The 18908-nt window shown below is 40.5% G+C and overlaps 1 protein-coding gene across 5 annotated transcripts in view; it reads left to right on the forward strand.

The window, feature by feature from the left end:
• The window catches only part of LOC140454623 (alpha-actinin-1-like), a 108182-nt gene that overhangs the window by 1389 nt on the left and 87885 nt on the right, over positions 1–18908 (forward strand). The window lies entirely within an intron of this gene.

The raw sequence follows: 18908 nt of genomic DNA on the forward strand, positions 1-18908 counted from the left end.
TTTTATGCGGTCACCCTTCGGTCTCTGTTCCAAGGAATATAGCCGTAGCCTCTACCTCAAAACCTTCAACCCTGGCAACATCCTTGTGAATCTTTTCTGAGCACTTCCAAGTTTCACAACATCCTTTCTATAGCAGGGAGACCAGGTTTGAGCCCAGTATTCTAAAAGTAACCTAACCAATGTCCTGTACATCAGCAGCATGCCTTCCCAACTCCTATACTCAATGCACTGACAAATAAAGGATAGCATGCTAAACACCACCTTCACTATCTTATCTATCTGTGATTCCACTTTCAAGGAACTGTGAACCTGCACTTCAAGGTCTCTCTGTTCAGCAATACTCCGCAGACCTTATCATTAAGTGGACAAGTCTGGCCCTACCAAAATGAAGCACCCGTATGCTGGAAGGAAGCAACTATATTCTGCACTGTTTATACTTTTAAAACGTGTGCATTTTCTTCTGTATTTCAATGTTGCGAGGAGTTTGAAAGTGGGCTGCATGAAGGTAACTTTGCAGTCCTGAATGTGATGAAAGCCATGTTACTAATTGTATCCATCCAAAATTTTGAAGGCATGGAGTGGCTATTTTTTTAAATTGTAAGTTTGTTTGTAAACTGTTTTGATTTTAAAATATCATATCTCAGCTTCCATTTTTAAAATTCTCACTCTTTGCAGTGAGATTTTCCAAAGTGTTTTGCAGTAGTAGTATAAACACATTTGATATTGAGCCACTTCAGTTGATTTTAAAGCAGATGGCCTGAAGCTTGACTAAAAGTAGTTTTAAGGAGTCCTGTGGTGAAGATGGGGTCTGAAGGTGACTCTGAAGCTCAAGACTGAGGCTAAGAAGGCATGACTGCCATTAGTTTGATTTTAAAATCTGAAGTAGTGTGTGTGCTGGAAGCACACAGCAGGTCAGGCAGTGGGAGAGTTGACTTTTCAGGCAAAAGCTCCTCATCAGGAATTCCTGATAAAGAGCTTTTGTCCGAAACGTTGACTGTCCCACTCCTCGTATGCTGTCTGACCTGTGGTTTTTAAAGCACCCCACATACTTGACTCTGATTTTAACTTTGTACACTCCAGGCCAACACTGGCACCTCAATCATGACGAGCCTGAATAGACTTTGCCCTGATCTGATTGACATTTGGCAGTATAAACTGATCAGTATTATTCCAGCAAATTGACTATTTCAGCTTCTGTTCCTGTTATTTTGCAAGGTGGTGATGTCTACGTTTTTTTTAAAACAGTGCCATTCAATTTTTTTGTGTGGACAACTATGTAAGTAGGACAAGTCATCTGTTTTTGTCATTCTTTAGAATTCTGAGTCTTGGTTTTCAGACCAACTTAGAGGTTCTTACTCTATTTTAAGTCAAAGGTTAAGCTAAAGTTTGTATTGCTGGTTGAACTAACATTTGAACAGTTGAAACTTGGCAACTTCAAAAATTGAAAATATGCTTTTTTATTGATTGGAATTGCAGTCTGAAGTTTCAAGCCATCTTTTAATGTAGACTCTTCTAATCCTTCTGCTTACAACTGAGCACCAGCTTGCTGTCTTTTCGCAAACCTTACAATTGACCTGATGGTGAACTTCCAATTATACTGTAGTCATGATTTAGGAGAATTTTATGATAAAATTAAATGCAAAAAATCAAAATCTGGGAATGGGCACTGCCAATCTATTAGCAAGGAGGGCAGTTTACTGCTGTTCTGACAATAAGCCGAATTCTGCCCTGCCTTTTGCAGATTTTGGTGTTTATTTTCAGCAGTTTCTTTAATTCCATTACTACTTTCTCTGATCAGTTCTCTTTTGTGGAGATGGTATTGCTGTTTGTTTCTGGCATCCTGTAAAGGCAGTACCTGGTGCATGTTCCTCGTACGAATTAGTGTGTATAAAAACCTTTACTTTCAGTGAGGCTTTAAAGCTTCAAATAAATTTATGAACTAATCCTGAAAATGTCATTGTCCACAGTTTGAATTTCTAGTCGGCTAACATGAAGTTTTTAACCTTCTTGTTTGTACTGATGTCTTTTCTGAGACTTTACTTCCACAAAGTTTTTTTTGTAAGTTTCCCTTGAAGTGGACGTGATCATTGTGCTAATGCTAGTTATTTAAAAGTTGCTGATCTAGACAATTTTTTTGAGCTAACTAATCTGAAATTTGAACCTTGTTACAGTAGGCTTGGATGGATTTGGAGTCTTGTTTCTAAATGAGTAGCGACCTGCACAGAACCAGTTGAGGATTTACCACATCCCCAGAGATGAAAGACCCTCTGATCTTGTAGGTACATGATAGTGTAGTCCAACTGGAATGTATACAAAAACTAAAGTGTAGACATTGGTACTCTATTATCTCTATAGCCATTTTTTGGAAGATTAGATCAACTTGGATTGAGTACATATTGCATAATTTTATTGGAAAACCATTGGAAAACATTCTTAAGAATAATAGCATGTTAGTCTCTCTAAATTTAGTATGTAGGGATCTGACATCTGAAGGCAGTGACTTACTACCACCTTTAATGTTATGCATAGTTGCTACTCATTCGCAAACCTTAGATTTAACCGGTTGTGTTTAAGAAACTGAGTAAGGCTCAATACTTATCAAGCAATTTAAGACTTTATATATTTCATGTTCATTAATGTAACTGGCTTCAGCAAAGCATGGCATTAACACACTGCAGTATTGGATCATGTTGAAACTGAAGTGTACGGAAGTGAGATGAGCAATTATATTCCGAAATGTTGAAGGTTGGTTTTTGTGGTTACTTAAGTACTTGCACTCAATACACTTAGGAACAGAGTCAGTGAGTTCTTTTAACTGTTGAACAAACCTGTACAGTATTGATCAGTGTAGAATTTCCTCAGCCGTAAGTGAGTTATTGTGTAATGAGAAGTAAAATTGGCAGTCTGGTTGTGTGCAGCCCATTGTGCAACCACAATAAGAGTGATGTAACTATTTGAGTCTAGGGTTCTGAATTCTAAACAAAAGAAACAATGATAGTGGGGCACAAGTTTGCTGTGATAAATTGGGGAACGTTAACTAGGGATGACAGTGGAAAGGCAATAGCAAACATTCAGAGTGCATAGGTGAATTGCAGCAATTGTTGATTTCTGTCTGATACAACCTTAATCAGAAATGTTGCCAGGACATGGCTTAAAGGGAAATTGATGTGTTAGGAGGAGGCATACAAATTAGGAAAAGCAGCAAATTCTGAGCCATTGGAACAGTTTAGAATTCAGAAAAAGAGGAGGAAGGGATTGATTTTTTGAGACAGAAAATAGAGTACAAGATTAAGTTTGTGGGTACCATAAACCAATTCTTAAAGTCACTAATCTCCTTCAAGGAAGGAAATCTGACATCCTTACCTGGTCTGGCTTACATGTGACTCCAGATGCACAGCAATATGGCTGACTCTCAACTGCCATCTGAAATGGCCTGTAAGCCACTCGTTTGTATAAATGACTACAAAATCTCAAAGAAATGAAACCAGATGGACCATCTGGTGTCAACCCAGGCACTGGATGAGACCTGCAGAAACAGGATGTAGCAACAAATTACTGCAGAAACTGGAATCTCACTGCAAACTGGAATCTAACTTGCAGAGAGTAAGTTAACTTGCTCTCTGCAACTCCAAAGAGCAAATGGATTTCAATGTGGAAAAGTGTGAAGTGATTCACTCTGGGAGGAGTAATGGGAATACAGAGTACTGGGCTAATGGTAAGATTCTTGGTAGTGTGGGTGAGCAGAGAGATCAGAGTCCATGGACATATGTCCCTGAAAGTTGCCACCCAGGTTGATGGGGTTGTTAAAAAGGCATACGGTGTGTTCGCTTTTAATGATAGGGGGATTGAGTTTGGGAGCCATGAGGTCATGTTGAAACTGTACAAACCTAATATGGTCACAATTGGAGTATTGCATACGGTTCTGGTCACCACATTACAGGGAGAATGTGGAAGCATTGGAAAGGGTGCAGAAAAGATTTACCAGAATGTTGCCTGATATGGCGGGATGGTATTAAGAGGAAAGGCTGAGGGGCCTGAGGCTATTTTTGTTAGGAGGAGGAGGTTGAGAGGTGACCTAGAGACATACAGGATGATCAGAAGAGTCGATAGGGTGAACAGTGAGAGCCTTTCACCTCTGGCTAGCATGAGGATGTGATCTTTAATTGAGAGGTGATAGATATAAGTCAGATGTCAGAGGTTCTTTACTCAGGGTGTGGAATGCCCTGTCTGCAACAGTAGATAGTTGCCAACGTAAAGGGCATTTAAATGGCCATTGTATAAACATATGGATGAAATTAGAATCGTGATTCGGTTAGATGGGCTTCAGATTAGTTTCACAGGTCAGCGAAAGATCATGGGCCAAATGACCTGTACTGCGGTATAATGATCTATGTTAACGTTTAGAATCTTGATGACTCCTCATCGCTGAGGCTAGGAATACTGCAGCCTAGCTCACATCCTGACTCCCCATAGCCTGACCACCATCTACAAGGCACGTTTTGGGATGTGATGGAATACTCTCTCCTCCCCTTCCCCCCTTTTTGGATGTGTGAAGTTCCAATACCACTCAAGCTTGCTATCATCCAAGACAAAGCAGCCTGCTTGATTGGTACCCCATTCTGCTCCCTCTACCATCGACAGTCAGAAGCAACAGTGTGCCATCCACACAATCCAATGCACAACCCAGTCCTTCGCATCTTCCAAACTCAAACACTTCGTCTAGAAGGACGAAGGCTGCAGATGGATGGGATTGCCACTTGCAAATTTCCCTCCAAGCCGTGCACCACCCTGACTTGGAAATATATCCCCGTTCTTTGTGTCACTGGGTCAAGATTCTGAAATTCTGTTTCAAAGGGCATTTAAGCCAAGCTGCAGCATATGGGTTGCAAGGATTCAAGAAGGCAATTCATCATTGTCTGGAGGGCAGTTTGGGACAGGCAATAACTGCTAGCCAGGCTGTGAAACTTGCTGTGAATGAACGTTTAAATTTTCTTTCTGGTATATACAGAGCAACCTCTGTTATCTGAATGTCAGTTGTCTGAATTTCAGATAATTGATATTCGGATTATCCAAAGGAGATCTCAGGGTCCCAGTAGAAACATTTATATAAGAGATATTTCCAACGCTGATCACGTCTTTTATTTACAATGATTAAACAAACTCTGCTCACTGAACTGCTGTCAAGAACAATCAGGGCGGGTGTGAAGGAAATCTGGAATAGGGAAATGAAGTTGGCGATATTGATTGGATTGAAGACTGATTAAATACCCAGACCCTGATAAACTACATAACAAAGTACTTAAAGAAGTGACCCTAGAAATAGAGAATGCAGTAGTAGTCATCTGGATTCTTGGTACCCTCTAATTCACTTACCTCTAACTTTCAAAATGGTTAGCTTTTAAAAAGTGTCAGGATCTGACACAGTCAACATAAATTTATGATAGAAAGCATACTAACAGAGTGCATAGTACGGCACCTGCCCTGTCCAGGACCATAAGAAACCACAGAAGGTTGTGTGCACAGCCTAGACCATCACGGAAGCCAATCTTCCAACCGTGGACTCTGTTTACATTTTGCCTTACAGTGGAAAGGCTGCCAACATTATCAAAGATCCACTACCTCCCTAGTAATGGTGTCCTATGATCTCTTCTGTCAGGCAGAAAATGCAGAACCTTGAATATGCACCGACAGGTTTGAGAACAGCTTTTTCCCTGCTATTATTAGACTAATGAATGGACCTCTCTAACTTCAGATAATGTTGATCTTGCTCTGTGCAGTGTAATCTATATGCCTTACTCTCTCAGCACTCTGTTCTTATAATCTTCTGTCTGTACTGCTTGAAAACAAAGCTTTTCACTGTAGTTGGATACACTTGACTGCAATAAACCAGACTTCATCCTTTACCAATCAACTAAAATTCTGAGGAAGTAATTAGATTTTGAGGGGAAGCCAATGGATGTAGTTTATTTGGATTTTCAAAAGGTTCTCCAGAAGTCCCCGTAATTGTGTAAAACTAAAGCATGTGATTGGTAGAAATCAAGCTGGCAAACAAAATCAAAGTAGGAATAAATACCCCATATCTTTAGACTGTGACTCCAGGTTCTGGACTCCCTTGCCATTGGGTGCATCCTGCATGCATCAACCTTGTCCAGTCCTGTTAGAATTTTATAGGTTTTCATGAGATCCTCCTCCACATCCCTTCTAAACTCCAGCAAGTACAATCTTAGCTGCCCTAACCAATTCAACTTATTCACTCCAGAGCGGTGAGCCCACATTATTTTCTGTCAGAGAAAGCTGTCGAGGGTGAAACATTGTATGACTCCCAAGAAGGAGTTGCATATCGCACTTTGGCCTAAACACAAAAGATATGGGGTTAATATAGAAGCAGTCTCATGCAATTCATGATCAGGCATGTTTGTGAATGGCAGAGCAGGCTCAAATGGCTGACTAGCCTATTTCTCTTTTCTGCATTTCTCTGAAAAGCAAAGTTGCAACTGGTGGTTTAGAAGGTGTATGTTGCGGTTTGCTGTGCAGTCTGCCATACCAGATTTTTTAAAAAATGGATATCTGAGGCTTTAGCTAATAGTACCACGAGCTAACTTCCACATCCTGGGGCCTGCCAGTTGGCCTCCAATCTGTAACTAAAATTGAGATTTATTGTGTTGCAAATCTTAGTGATACTATTATAATAAAAACAAAATGTAAGAAATAGTACGTGTGGCAGCATTTCTGGAATGAGAAGTCTTGTTACTATTAAAAGTTGAATTTTATTTTGGATCATAGTTGAAGATCGGGGAATGCTGAAGAAACTTTTTAGACTGGACATAAGCATGCTCGCATATTCTCAGCACCTGCGATAACTGTTATTTTAGCAAAGTGATTGCATGATTGGCTTTTAATTTCAAGTATGTATCTTATCCATTATGACTTGAAATTTTGGCAATCATGGCTATTGTATCATTAGTGAGTTTGCAGATGACACCAAACTTGGAGATGATGTGGACAAAGAAGATTGCCTCAGATTATAATGGGATCCTGATCAGGTGGGCCAATGGGATGAAAAGTGGCAAATGGATTTTAATTCCACTAAATACAAGGTGCTACATTTTGGGAAAGCAAATCTTAGGACTTATACACTTAATGGTAAGTTTCTAGGGAGTGTTGCTGAACAGAGACCTTGGTGTGCAAGTTCATAGCTCCTTGAAAGTGGAGTCGCAGGTAGATAGGTGTTTGGTATGCTTTCCTTTATTGGTCAGAGTATTGAGTACAGGAGTTGGGAGGTCATGTTGCAGCTGTACAGGACATTGATTAGGCCAGTTTTGGAATACTGTGTGCAATTCTGGTCTCTTTCCTATTGGAAAGATGTGAAACTTGAAAGGGTTCAGAAAAGATTTACTATGATGTAGCCAGGTTTGGAGGGTTTGAATTATAGGGAAAGGTTGAATAGCCTTTGGCTGTTTTCCCTGGACCTTCAGAAGCTGAGGGGTGACCTTAGAGTTATAAAATTGAGGGGCATGGATACAATAAATAGACCAGGTCTTTTCCCTGGGGTGGGCTGAATCCAGAACTCGAGGACATAGGTCTCATATCTTTCCCCTCTCACCCTGAACCTAAGAGGCAACGTTTTCCACGCAGAGTGTGGTGCATGTATGGAATGAGCTGCCAGAGGAAGTGGTGGAGGCTGGTGCAATTGCAGCATTTAAAAGGCATCTGAATTGGTATATGAATAGGAAAGGTTTGGAGGGATATGGACCAGGTGCTGGTAAGTGGGACTAGATTAGGTTGGGATATCTGCTTGGCCTGAAAAGTCTGTTTCTATGCTGTACATCTGACTCTACAGCACAAGAATAGGCCCTTTGGCTCCTCATAAGGTAAAAACAATAACTGCAGATGCTGGAAACCAAATACTGGATTAGTGGTGCTGGAAGAGCACAGCAGTTCAGGCAGTATCCAACGTTTCGGGCAGGGCTTTTGCCCGAAATGTCGATTTTCGCTGCTCGTTGGATGCTGCCTGAACTGCTGTGCTCTTCCAGCACCGCTAATCCACCTTTGGCTCCTCATGTCCATGCCAATCATGATGCCATTCTAAACGAATTACATCTACTTACATGTGGTCTGTATCCCCCTTTTCCCTATGTGTTCGTGTGCCTGTCTAAATGCCTCTTTAATGCAGCCATTTGCTAGTCACTGCCTACTAGATGAACAGATCTTGCATTTTGTAGTATAAGCCTTATTAGAGTACACTGTTTAAACTTTACTGCATGAGCTTTCTTCATAGTTAGGCCAGTGAGTTGGGAAACTGTAAAGCCAGCCTATTTAGTCAAACAATGTTTGACTAGCTCGCAACTTTAAAGTAGGAAGTTTTATTGTCATCAGTGATTATTTTATTAATAGAAACTGTATGGTCCAGAATAGCAGATTTTAATATTTTCCTCTTGAATTTATTATTTGCTGTCACTGCTAGGCCTACCATACTGAAGATTAGGGTCATACTTCAAATCTAAAATATTAGAGGAATGCAGGGGACATTTTAGCATCTCCCCTGAGACCCAGTCTGCAATGACAAGTAGCAAGAGTTTACCGAGAACTGACCTTATCAAAATACTATAAACAGTGTAGGTCTTTCACAATTAACATTTTTTTGTCTGTCATTTAATGTCAGTTTTATATTGAGACATGAAAACCAGTTGCTTCTGGGACTAAGTTTGGTAGGTACGAGCGTACCAATTGGGAGCAGAAGTCGGGCCTTTCAAACCTCCTCGTCCCCTTCTTTGCGCCCCCCTCCCCCCAACTTTCTTACCTGTTTTGAATTGATTGAATGCACTTTCTTAGGAATCTCACTGTAGGAATTAAGACTTCATTGATACTTTTTTGTAGTAGGTGTAGAAAATGATTTTTTAAAGTACACCAGATGATCGCGTTTCCCATGCATTTTATCTGCACAACTATTGCTATTGTATTCCCACTACCTAAAGTCTTTGGAATGTTTATGCGCAGAACAACTGAAAAACTAACATTCTTTGCAAACTGATTAGTACTCTATTATTAAATTGGTATATTAAAAATGCACCCATATTGTAAGGATATATAGTTGCAGCAACTCAACTGTGTAACACAAACAATCCTCAATGAGCTTGTGGCATGGGTGCCTAATTTCTTGTTTTTGTCTCCTATGTTCTTTTGTAATTCCTAGCTGCCTCACTTATTGTTTTTAAAATGAAAAACAAAGTTATTGTATGGAATTGCTGCATTCAAAATGCTGCACTGAAGGGGTAACTCAAAACAAAGACTTAACCGCCTAATTCCAGCATTCCCTTTCTGTTTTGATTCCAGGGTTTTTTTTTCCCCTGTTAGTTTATTACCAACATTGGAAGTAACTGTGTTCTTAAAAAGGATATGACAAGCATTTAAGAAACTTAATATGGTTTGTAAACTATTATGGAGGCAAATCTGGAGGTTAAATTCAAAATTGGTGCATTCAGAATTTGATTCCAAGAATAGGGAATTGTAGATATCTGGTTGGCATGGACGGGTTGGACCGAAGGGTCTGTTTCCATGCTGTACATCTCTGACTGTCATTATGCACATCTAGAGCAGGTGAGACTTGTACCCCAGCCTCCCAAATGTAGAAATTCTATCTCTGCACCATAAGGGCTTTGGAACTATTTTTGCAACTGGCTTTCTGGTATTTTTCACTTGCTCACTGATCTTTATCGTTAGCACCTTCTTCAGCTTTTAAGTATTCATTTGTGTTTAATAGATGAACTGTTTTATTAAGGCAGTTGGTTGTTTCCTACTTTTATCTCATGGGGTTACATGGAAAAGCTTAAATGAGAGCAACAACAATCTGAAAACTCAGGCCAGGCATCTGTAGAGGCAATCATTGCTAATGTTTCACCCTTGACTGACTTGACTTGAGGTAAACTGTTTTCCTCTCCTCAAATGTTTTTTCAGGGATGAAATATGATTTTACATGTACTGTTAATGAGTTTGAATTTTGAAGGAGAAAGTGAGGACTGCAGATGCTGGAGATCAGAGCTGAAAAATGTGTCGCTGGAGAAGCGCAGCAGGTCAGGCAGCATCCAAGGAGCAGAAGAATCGACGTTTCGGGCATAAGCCCTCCTTCAGGAATGTGGAGGGTGTGCCAAGCAGGCTAAGATAAAAGGTAGGGAGGAGGGACTTAGGGGAGAGGCGTTGAAAATGCAATAGGTGGAAGGAGGTTAAGGTGAGGGTGATAGGCCGGAGAGGGAGTGGGGGTGGAGAGGTCGGGAAGAAGATTGCAGGTCAAGAAGATGGTGCTGAGTCAGAGGGTTGGGACTGAGATAAGGTGGGGGGGAGGGGAAATGAGGAAGCTGGAGAAATCTGCATTCATCCCTAATTCCCAACCCTCTGACTCAGCACCGCCTTCTTGATCTGCAATCCTCTTCCCGACCCCTCTGGCCTATCACCCTCACCTTAACCTCCTTTCACCTATCGCATTCCCAATGCCTGTCCCCCAAGACCCTCCTCCCTACCTTTTTATCTTAGCCTGCTTTTCACACCCTCCTCATTCCTGAAGAAGGGCTTATGCCCGAAATGTCAATTCTCCTCGGATGCTGCCTGACCTGCTGCACTCTTCCAGCAATACATTTTTCAGCTCTGTTAGTGTGAAGTGGTTTAATTAACTAGGTAAGCATTTCATTTTTAACCAGCATGTTTTACAGGAGGTGACTAAACTATCCTCTGGGATTAATGGAAGCTTATATGGATGGATCTTGATGGGTGAGGGGAACAAAAGCAAAGCCTTTAGCTTTCAGAAGCTAGATGAGTAGGTTTGTTTTTTAGTCAATTTGAAATAGACCTGACTGGAGTCCGATGAAAGAATTTCTCCTAGGAAAGAGTTGGTTTAGAGCAATTGAGGGGATACGCCAGCTTTGGTGTGAGGTTTTCAGGTTACAGAAACATCCAGACTAGAAGTGTTTGGTTAGAAGTCTGCATTAGTTTCTCAACTGAGGAAGATTTGTTAGTCAAAACTTTGCAGTTCTCAGGACCAAACTCAGGAGTAGTTAAGTAGACATACAGGTTTGAGAACCAAAGGAAAATCTGAATTTTGATTCGCTGAAGTGTTGAGGAGTAGATGTCAAATATTAGTGTTAGGCTTAAACTATTTATATGTAGATAGCCTAGTTTGTATATCTTTCATTTGCATATTTTCTGAATGCTGAAAGTCAAATTTGTAGCCTGGCACGTTTAAATTTCTGTAAAAATCCACCATGTTAAATTTAATTTGGCTTGGGTTTTTCAAATTCAGTGATCTGATTTGTTCAATAGTAACATCAGTTGGGATCATCTTCATCTGTAGTTCATTGCTTTATCTTTATTCAAAGCTTGTGTATTGCTTTTTAAAGCAGGTCTCTACAAGTACTACATGCTGAAGTGTTTAGAAACTGCTCATCTTGAACTGCTTGTTCATCGGCAGTTGGTTGAAGGGTGGATATTGCCCAAGACACAGCCTTTCATCTGAAGGTGTACTATAGGGAAGACATTTTCAGGTTTTATTGGTGTATCTCAAAGGTTCCAATCCGATTTAAGCAGCCCCTCAATTCTGCACTGAATCGTTCGTTTGGATTATGTGCTCAGTGCTCCTGTGTAGGCAATGCTTTGACCTGTCATATGTACTTTTTTTTACATATTTACTGTCAATTTGCGTTTGTTATTCATTGGCGTTCTTCGTCTTTATATTGGATTATGTCGGATACGGAACAAGTGTCACAATACTTTTAGCCATTCAAATTCATTTGTTTTCAGTTGCTTTTGAGAGATATCATTGATCTCTGGTCTGTATCTCCCCACATATATCTGCAGTCAGCCATTCGTAGTCAAGTGATTGTCTGTATTCTAAAATCTGGAATTCCCTCCCATTAAACAACTGTCTTCATCTGCAAAGATCCTTCTTTTAAATGCAATCCTGAGCCAAGCTTTTAATCAGTCTTGCTAATTTGCTTCCATCCTTTATTGACACTCCTTTTTAAGAGTCTTGGAATGTTAGAAAACCTCACTAAATGTAACTTTATTGACCGTTTATATTAAGGAAATACAGGTCTAATTTAAAATAAAACTTGTGTTCCATCAAGTAATAACTGTTCATTTGATCCAAAATTGAGCTGGTCATGATGTGAAAATTTCTTAAGTAAACTGTTATAATTTGCTTTACAATGTTATGTCATTCCATTATGAACATCATTACTGGCTATTTTTGCTCTTTCAAAATTCTGCTTATCCTGGTTAAACTACTTTAACAGATCACCATGTATTTAATTCTACTTTCAGGAATATAATTTAATCCTACGTCAGGAATATAGATATATAGTTATGTTACTTGGTTACTATTTCAGCCAAATTGTGAATGGAGTGCAATAAAATCTGTGAGCTGTTACAGAATGGAAAAATGTATCTATTGTGAAGTGCTAGCTGATTTATGAATGGACTTTTGGGAGGGTGATGCTGAAATGGTGCTTTAATCAACCTAAAAGAAAATGGGTGTCAGAATCAGCACCATTTTAGACTTTTTTATAGAAGATGAGATTTAGGAAGAATTCCAGAATAGCGAGTTTTGAGAAGATTTGTAGCTCAAGTTGAGGTTCTGGATGTAGGTTTGCTTGATGAACTGGAAGGTTCATCTCCAGCTGTTTCGTTACCCTACTAGGTAACATCTTCAGTGGGCCTCAGGCGAAGCAATGCTGAAAATTCCTGCTTTCTATTTATGTTTGAGTTTCTTTGGGTTGGTGATGTTATTTCCTGTGGTGAAGTCACTTCCGGTTCTTTTTCTCGGGGGGGTGATAGATGGAGTTCCACTCCTCCTGATTGTTGATACTGTTCCGGTTGGAATGCATGCTTCTAGGAATTCTCATTCGAGCATTAGTTTGGCTTGACCTAGGATGGATGTGTTTTCCCAGTCGAAGTGGTGTCCTTCCTCATCCGTATGTGGGATACTAGTGAGAGAGGGTCATGACTTTTTGTGGCTAGTTGGTGTTCATGTATGCTGATGGATAGCTTTCTGCCTGTTTGTTCGTCCTTGCCCGCTATTTTGTAAATGACATTAGTTTTGTTCATTGTCTGTATAGGGCATTTCAAGTTCATTCGCTGCTGTTTTAGTGGGTTTGCGGGCTACCATGATGTCAAGGGGTCTGAGTAATCTGGCAGTCACATCTGGAAATGAACCTTCCAGCTCAGCAAGCAAACCTACACCCAAAATTCCAGAATGTAGGTCAGATGGTATTTGTCAATAAATGGGATTGCGTTAAATTGAAAAGAAGTCCAGTATTGGAAGGCAAGAGCAACTACCTGTAGCAGGATGTTGGAAGAGGTGCTAGTAGTACGTTGAGTAAATTTGGAAAGGGAATTCCTAGAGAGTGGGAGCTGTGCTTCAAGGCATTTGACCGTGATGTGTTGGAGTGGCGCAGTGGCTCAGTACTTAGCACTGCAGTATCAGGTACCAGGGTTCGATTCCACCCTCTGGCAAGCATATGGAATTTACATGGATTTCACAGAATCCTAGTATCCCTACCTTGTAGAAATAAGCCATTAGGCTCAACAAGTTGACACTGATTCTCCAAAGAATAACCCACCCAGACCCATTTCCCTCTACATTTGCCCTGACTGATGCACCAAACCGACACATCCCTGAACACTATGGGCAATTTAGCATGGCCAATTCATCTAACTACACAACTTTGTCACCGTGGGTTTCCTCCCACAGTCCAATGTGCAAATTCCATAGAGTCACCAGAGGCTGGAATTGAACCCAGGTTGCTGGTGCTGTGAGGCAGCATCGCTAAACACTATGCCACTTCAGCCGGTTATCAAATGCCTTGAATCACAGTTCCCACTCTCTAGGAAGTCCCTAGGGCCACCGCTAGGACAAAGTGAGGAATGTAGATACTGGAGATCAGAGTTGAAAAGTGTCAGGAATATAGGGCTGATGAATGGCTTACGCCTGAAAAATTGATTCTCCTGCTCCTTGGATGCTGTCTGGCTTGCTGTGCTTTTCCAGTGGTGCACATTTGCAATTCTTTCCTCCTATAGTCCAAAGATACTGCTTTTCATCATTTTTATATAAATGATTTCAATGTGAATGTAGATGATAGTTAATTTGTGAATAACACCAAAATTTGGAGGTGTAATGGTCAGCAAAGAAGATTACATCAGAGTACAACAGGATCTTGATCACATGGAGTTTAATTTAGTTAACTGAGGTGCTGCGTTTTGGAAAAGCAAATCAGCATGTATACACTTTAATGGTGAGGTCCTGGGCGGTGTTGCTGAACTGAGATCTTGGAGTGCAGCTTCATAGTTCCTTCAAAGTAGAGTAACAGGATAGTGAAGAACGTGTTTGGTATGCTTTCCTTTATCGGTCAGTGCATTTGAGTATAGCAGTTCAGACGTCCTGGTGTGGCTGTATTGGACATTGGTTTAGGCTACTTTTGGAATTTTGCGTGTAATTCCAGTCTGTTACGAAACTTGAAAGGGTTCAGAAAAGATTTAAAGATGTTTTCAGGGTTGGAGGATTTGAGCAAGAGTCAGAGGCTGAATAGGCTGTTCTCCCTGGAGTGTCGGAGGCTGAAGGGTGACCATGGGGGAAGTCCAGAACTAGAGGGCATAGGTTTTGGGAGAGAGGGGAAAGATATGAGAGACCTAAGGGGCTACGTTTTCATAGAGGGTGGTACGTGTATGGAATGAGCTGCCAGAGGAAGTAGTGGAGGCTGGTACAATTGCAACATTTAAAGGCATGTGGATGGGTATATGAATAGGAAGGGTTGAGATGAATATGGACCAGGTGCTGGCAAATGGGATCAGATTAGGATATCTGGTCAGCATGGATGAGTCGGACTGACTGGTCTGTGTCATTTTCTACGTCTCTGACTCTGAGCAGGTTACCTGGATGATCTGTGCTAAATTGTCCATTGTATCCAGGCATGTGGAAGCTAGATGGAGCCATAGGGATAGGGTAGGGGGAAATGAATCTGGAAGGAATGGTCTTCAAAGGGTTCATCTGGAGTTGATGTGCTGAATGGCCTGCTTCCCCATTGTAGGGATTCTATAATTTTATTACTCCAAACTGGCTGTAAGAGGGTGGCCAGGATATTTAATGCAACTTTGGGAGTCTTACAGTTCTGTTAGGGACAGTAGAGGCAGATCTAAGACCCCTGGATAAAATCGACCTGCACTAGCGATGACTATCCAACAGGTCTGATTACAAGAAATTCCCTATATCGTGGAAGGTACAGTGTCCTACAAATCTAATGTGGAGAATTTGAACGAAAGTCTGACCCCCCTCAGTTAACATTCTTAAGCTTCCATAGTAGGACGAAAGTTTCTGGGACTGCCGTTACCCGGAGCAACTTAAATTCTTATCCAAAATAAATGGGTGTTGTCTTTGTAGGTAGGTCCCTTACAACTGGTTCAAACATTAAGTGACATCGAATTGATCCTGGATTAGTGGTACTGGAAGAGCACAGCAGTTCAGGCAACGTCCGAGGAGCAGTAAAATCGACGTTTCGGTCAAAAGCCCTTCATCAGGAACCCAAAATGTCGATTTTTTTTTTACTGCTCCTCGGATGCTGCATGAACTGCTGTGCTCTTCCAGCACCACTAATCTAGAATCTGGTTTCCAGCATCTGCAGTCATTGTTTTTACCTATCGAATTGATCCTGCTAATTTTCATTTCGGTAGAATACAGGCAGTTCCTGGTGGTGTTTGAGGGATGCTTTATTAAAAACACATGCAATTTGATATCCGCGGAAGCATATGGATAGCGACGTGTTTACTAAATTAGTATAATTTGCATATAAATTATGACTTGGAGCTGGTGTTGGACTGGGAAGGACAAAATTAAGAATCACACCACACCAGGTTATAGTTCAACAGGCTTATTTGCAAGCACGAGCTTTCGGAGTGCCGGCTAGTACTTTCAAATAAACTTGTTGGACTTATAAAGTGGTGTTGTGAATTTTAACTATTTAAATTAATTAGCGCCGCGCTTACGTCGCGTAACGTGTTTGAATGTATTTATATACTTCATTGGGCTAGGAGGATAGTTCTGAGGGGGTTACTTTCATTTTTTTCGCTGATCGTGAATTCCCGGCACTCTTTTATACGAAGAATTTGTATTTTAGACGCTTTTCTGTTCTGCAGCTGAAGTGGTTTTAAACTCGTTTTTCCAAAGATGAATGAAGTGGCAGGAAGTTACATCCGGCGATAAAATACAAAGAGAAAATGGCGCAGTTTAAATGTTTATGGTTGTGTCCAGAACAGAATGTGCGGTGAACAGCCAGAGTGATTATTGAACGCGTTAGCTTTGCGCAATTTTTTTTACTCCAGGGTTAGACAGCAATTCAGTCAATATTCCGTTCTAGTGTCCACCCTTCTGTGAGAATTTATTAACTTTATTGGTCGAAGTAAGATTTGTGGATTTAAATGAAGAAAATCAGAGGGTTTCTCTCTGCTCACTGAAGTTTCACTACTGGCCAAAGGTCAGAGTTTGACTAGGCTCAACAAAGCTGTCAACTTTATTTAAGTATACCGCTTGGTTATAATTTCCTCCAATACATTTAAGCTAGCAGTTAAACAAACTTGCACGCAAATTGTTTTTATTAGCCATACAGCTGCTGAAGATTTGATGTATTTTGAGTTATGAGAATCTTTTCACTTTTGAAAATGAAGTATCTTTATGGATCGGAAGTTATGGGATGCAGTCTAGAATGTTAAAGTAAGCATCTGCAGAGATCATGGATGCACTGGTAGCAATTTACAAAGTATAAAAATCACACCACACCAGGTTACAGTCCAACCTGATGGACTAAACTTGGTTTTGTAATTTTTAACTCTTGTCAACCTCAGTCCAACACTGTCACCTCCACATCATGGCTGCTAGCAATTCTTGGTGTATGGGAAAAGTTCCAGAGGATTTTTTAAATAAGACTTTCATTTTGGAAAGGAAGCTATAGCCCAGTTAGCTTAATGTGTATTGTTGAGAAAATGTTAGTCTGTTTTAAAGGATGTAAATAATAGCAGAATATTTAAAAGTACATAATATGGTCAAGCAAAGTCAGCATGGCTTCATGAAGGGGAAATCATGCCAGAAAATTTACTAGAAATTAATTAGAATTCTTTGAGAATGTAACAAGCAGGAATCAGACAGGGAAAATTGATGTAATATATTTGGTTTATCAGAATATTTGATAAGGATGTTAGGCTTCTTAAAGGCCCCATGGTGTTTGGTAGTATATTTTGGGATAAAGGTATTTTTGGGATTGCAACACATTATTTAAAATGTGTTATGTCTTTGAGGAAAGAATGTACCAAAGCCAAGATCGCAGATGATATCAAGTGGGAGAGCAAGTGGTGAATAGGGCTGAAGTGATGTGGCAGATGGGATGGTGTAGTGAGGTTATGCACATTTGCAGGAAGGACAGGAGAGTTGCATATTAAACGGAGAAAGACTGCAGAAAGTTATGGATCTGACTTGGGCGACCTCTTAGTGAATGTCTGAGCTAGCATCCAAGTTCAGTGGCTAATAGGCAAGGAAAATGAAGTGACCTTATTTTGAAAGGGATAGAATATAAAATTAAGGAAGTTTTGCTGAAACTCAAATTGTAATTATCATGGCCAGATGCATCTGCGACAAGTCAAGAGGACTAGGTCAAGACTTTTTTCTCTTCTGTTCCATCGCCTGCCGCAGACCCAGTTTAGTAGCTATGTCCTTTAGGACTCTGTCAGCTTCGTCAGTAGTGGTGCTTCTAAGCCACGCATTGTGATCAACATTTGAAGTGTATTTGCCACCAGTTTTCTCCCAAATGTTCAAATTATCAATTTGGAGAGTTGGAGGTGGTAATTGAGATGCTTCCTTGTCCATATTTGTCCTGATGCCACATGATTTCCTAGGGTCTAGAGTTAATATTGCAAATTCCTGAAACACTCCTACCCAACCACATGAAATAATGCCACCACTGTCAGTGGGATAGGGCATACCCAGGGTGGTATGGACATGGTCATACTTACAAACTTTGCAACGATGTGGGGTGTACAAAGTTAAAAAGCACACAATACCAGGTTATAGTCCCAACAGATTTATTTGGAAATCACTGAGTGCTGCTCCTTCAGGTTGATGAAGGAGCAGTGCTTCAAAAGCTAGTACTTCCAAATAAACCTTTTGGACTATAAACCTACTGTTGTGTGATTTTAAACTGTACCATGTCATGCTAGTTGTTTGACTAGTCTGTGAGGCTGTGCTTTTCATTTTGGCATAAGTCTGCAGATGTTGGTGAGAATGACTTTGTAGGGTCGACAAGCCTGTTTTTGCTGTTGGGTCAATGTCAGGCGGCCTGTCCAGTATTACTCTACTTAGATTTTGCAGTTATTCTAATGAGTGATTTGCTAGTCTATTACTGACAACCGTTTGAGTTGACCATATTGCTGTATGCCTAGTGTTGCATCACTTCCCACACCAGATATGGAAGGCAGATTTTTTTTTGGAAAGGTCAACTAGATGGTTCATTTCAGATAGATTTGTCAGATTTGATTGCCTCTATTCTTGAATGTGAATTCATAGATTATTTTCTGACTAGGAAGAAAATTCAGAAATCTGAAGTGCAAAGAGACTTGAGTCCTGGTCCAGGTTTCTTTTTAAGGTAAACTTGTGGGTTGAGTCGGTGGTTAGGAAGGCAAACACAATGTTGTCATTCATCTCAAGAGGACTAGAATTATAAAAGCTGCGATGTATTTGAGGCTTTATAAGGCTCTGTCAGACCACACTTAGTGTTGCCAGCAATTTTGGACCCCATCAAATGATGTATTGTCTGGAGTGGGTCGAGAGGAGTTTCATGAGAATTATCCCAGGAAGAAAGGTTTAACATGAACATTTGAGGACT

Source organism: Chiloscyllium punctatum, chromosome 29, assembly GCF_047496795.1.
Source record: "Chiloscyllium punctatum isolate Juve2018m chromosome 29, sChiPun1.3, whole genome shotgun sequence".
In the NCBI taxonomy this organism is placed as follows: domain Eukaryota; kingdom Metazoa; phylum Chordata; class Chondrichthyes; order Orectolobiformes; family Hemiscylliidae; genus Chiloscyllium; species Chiloscyllium punctatum.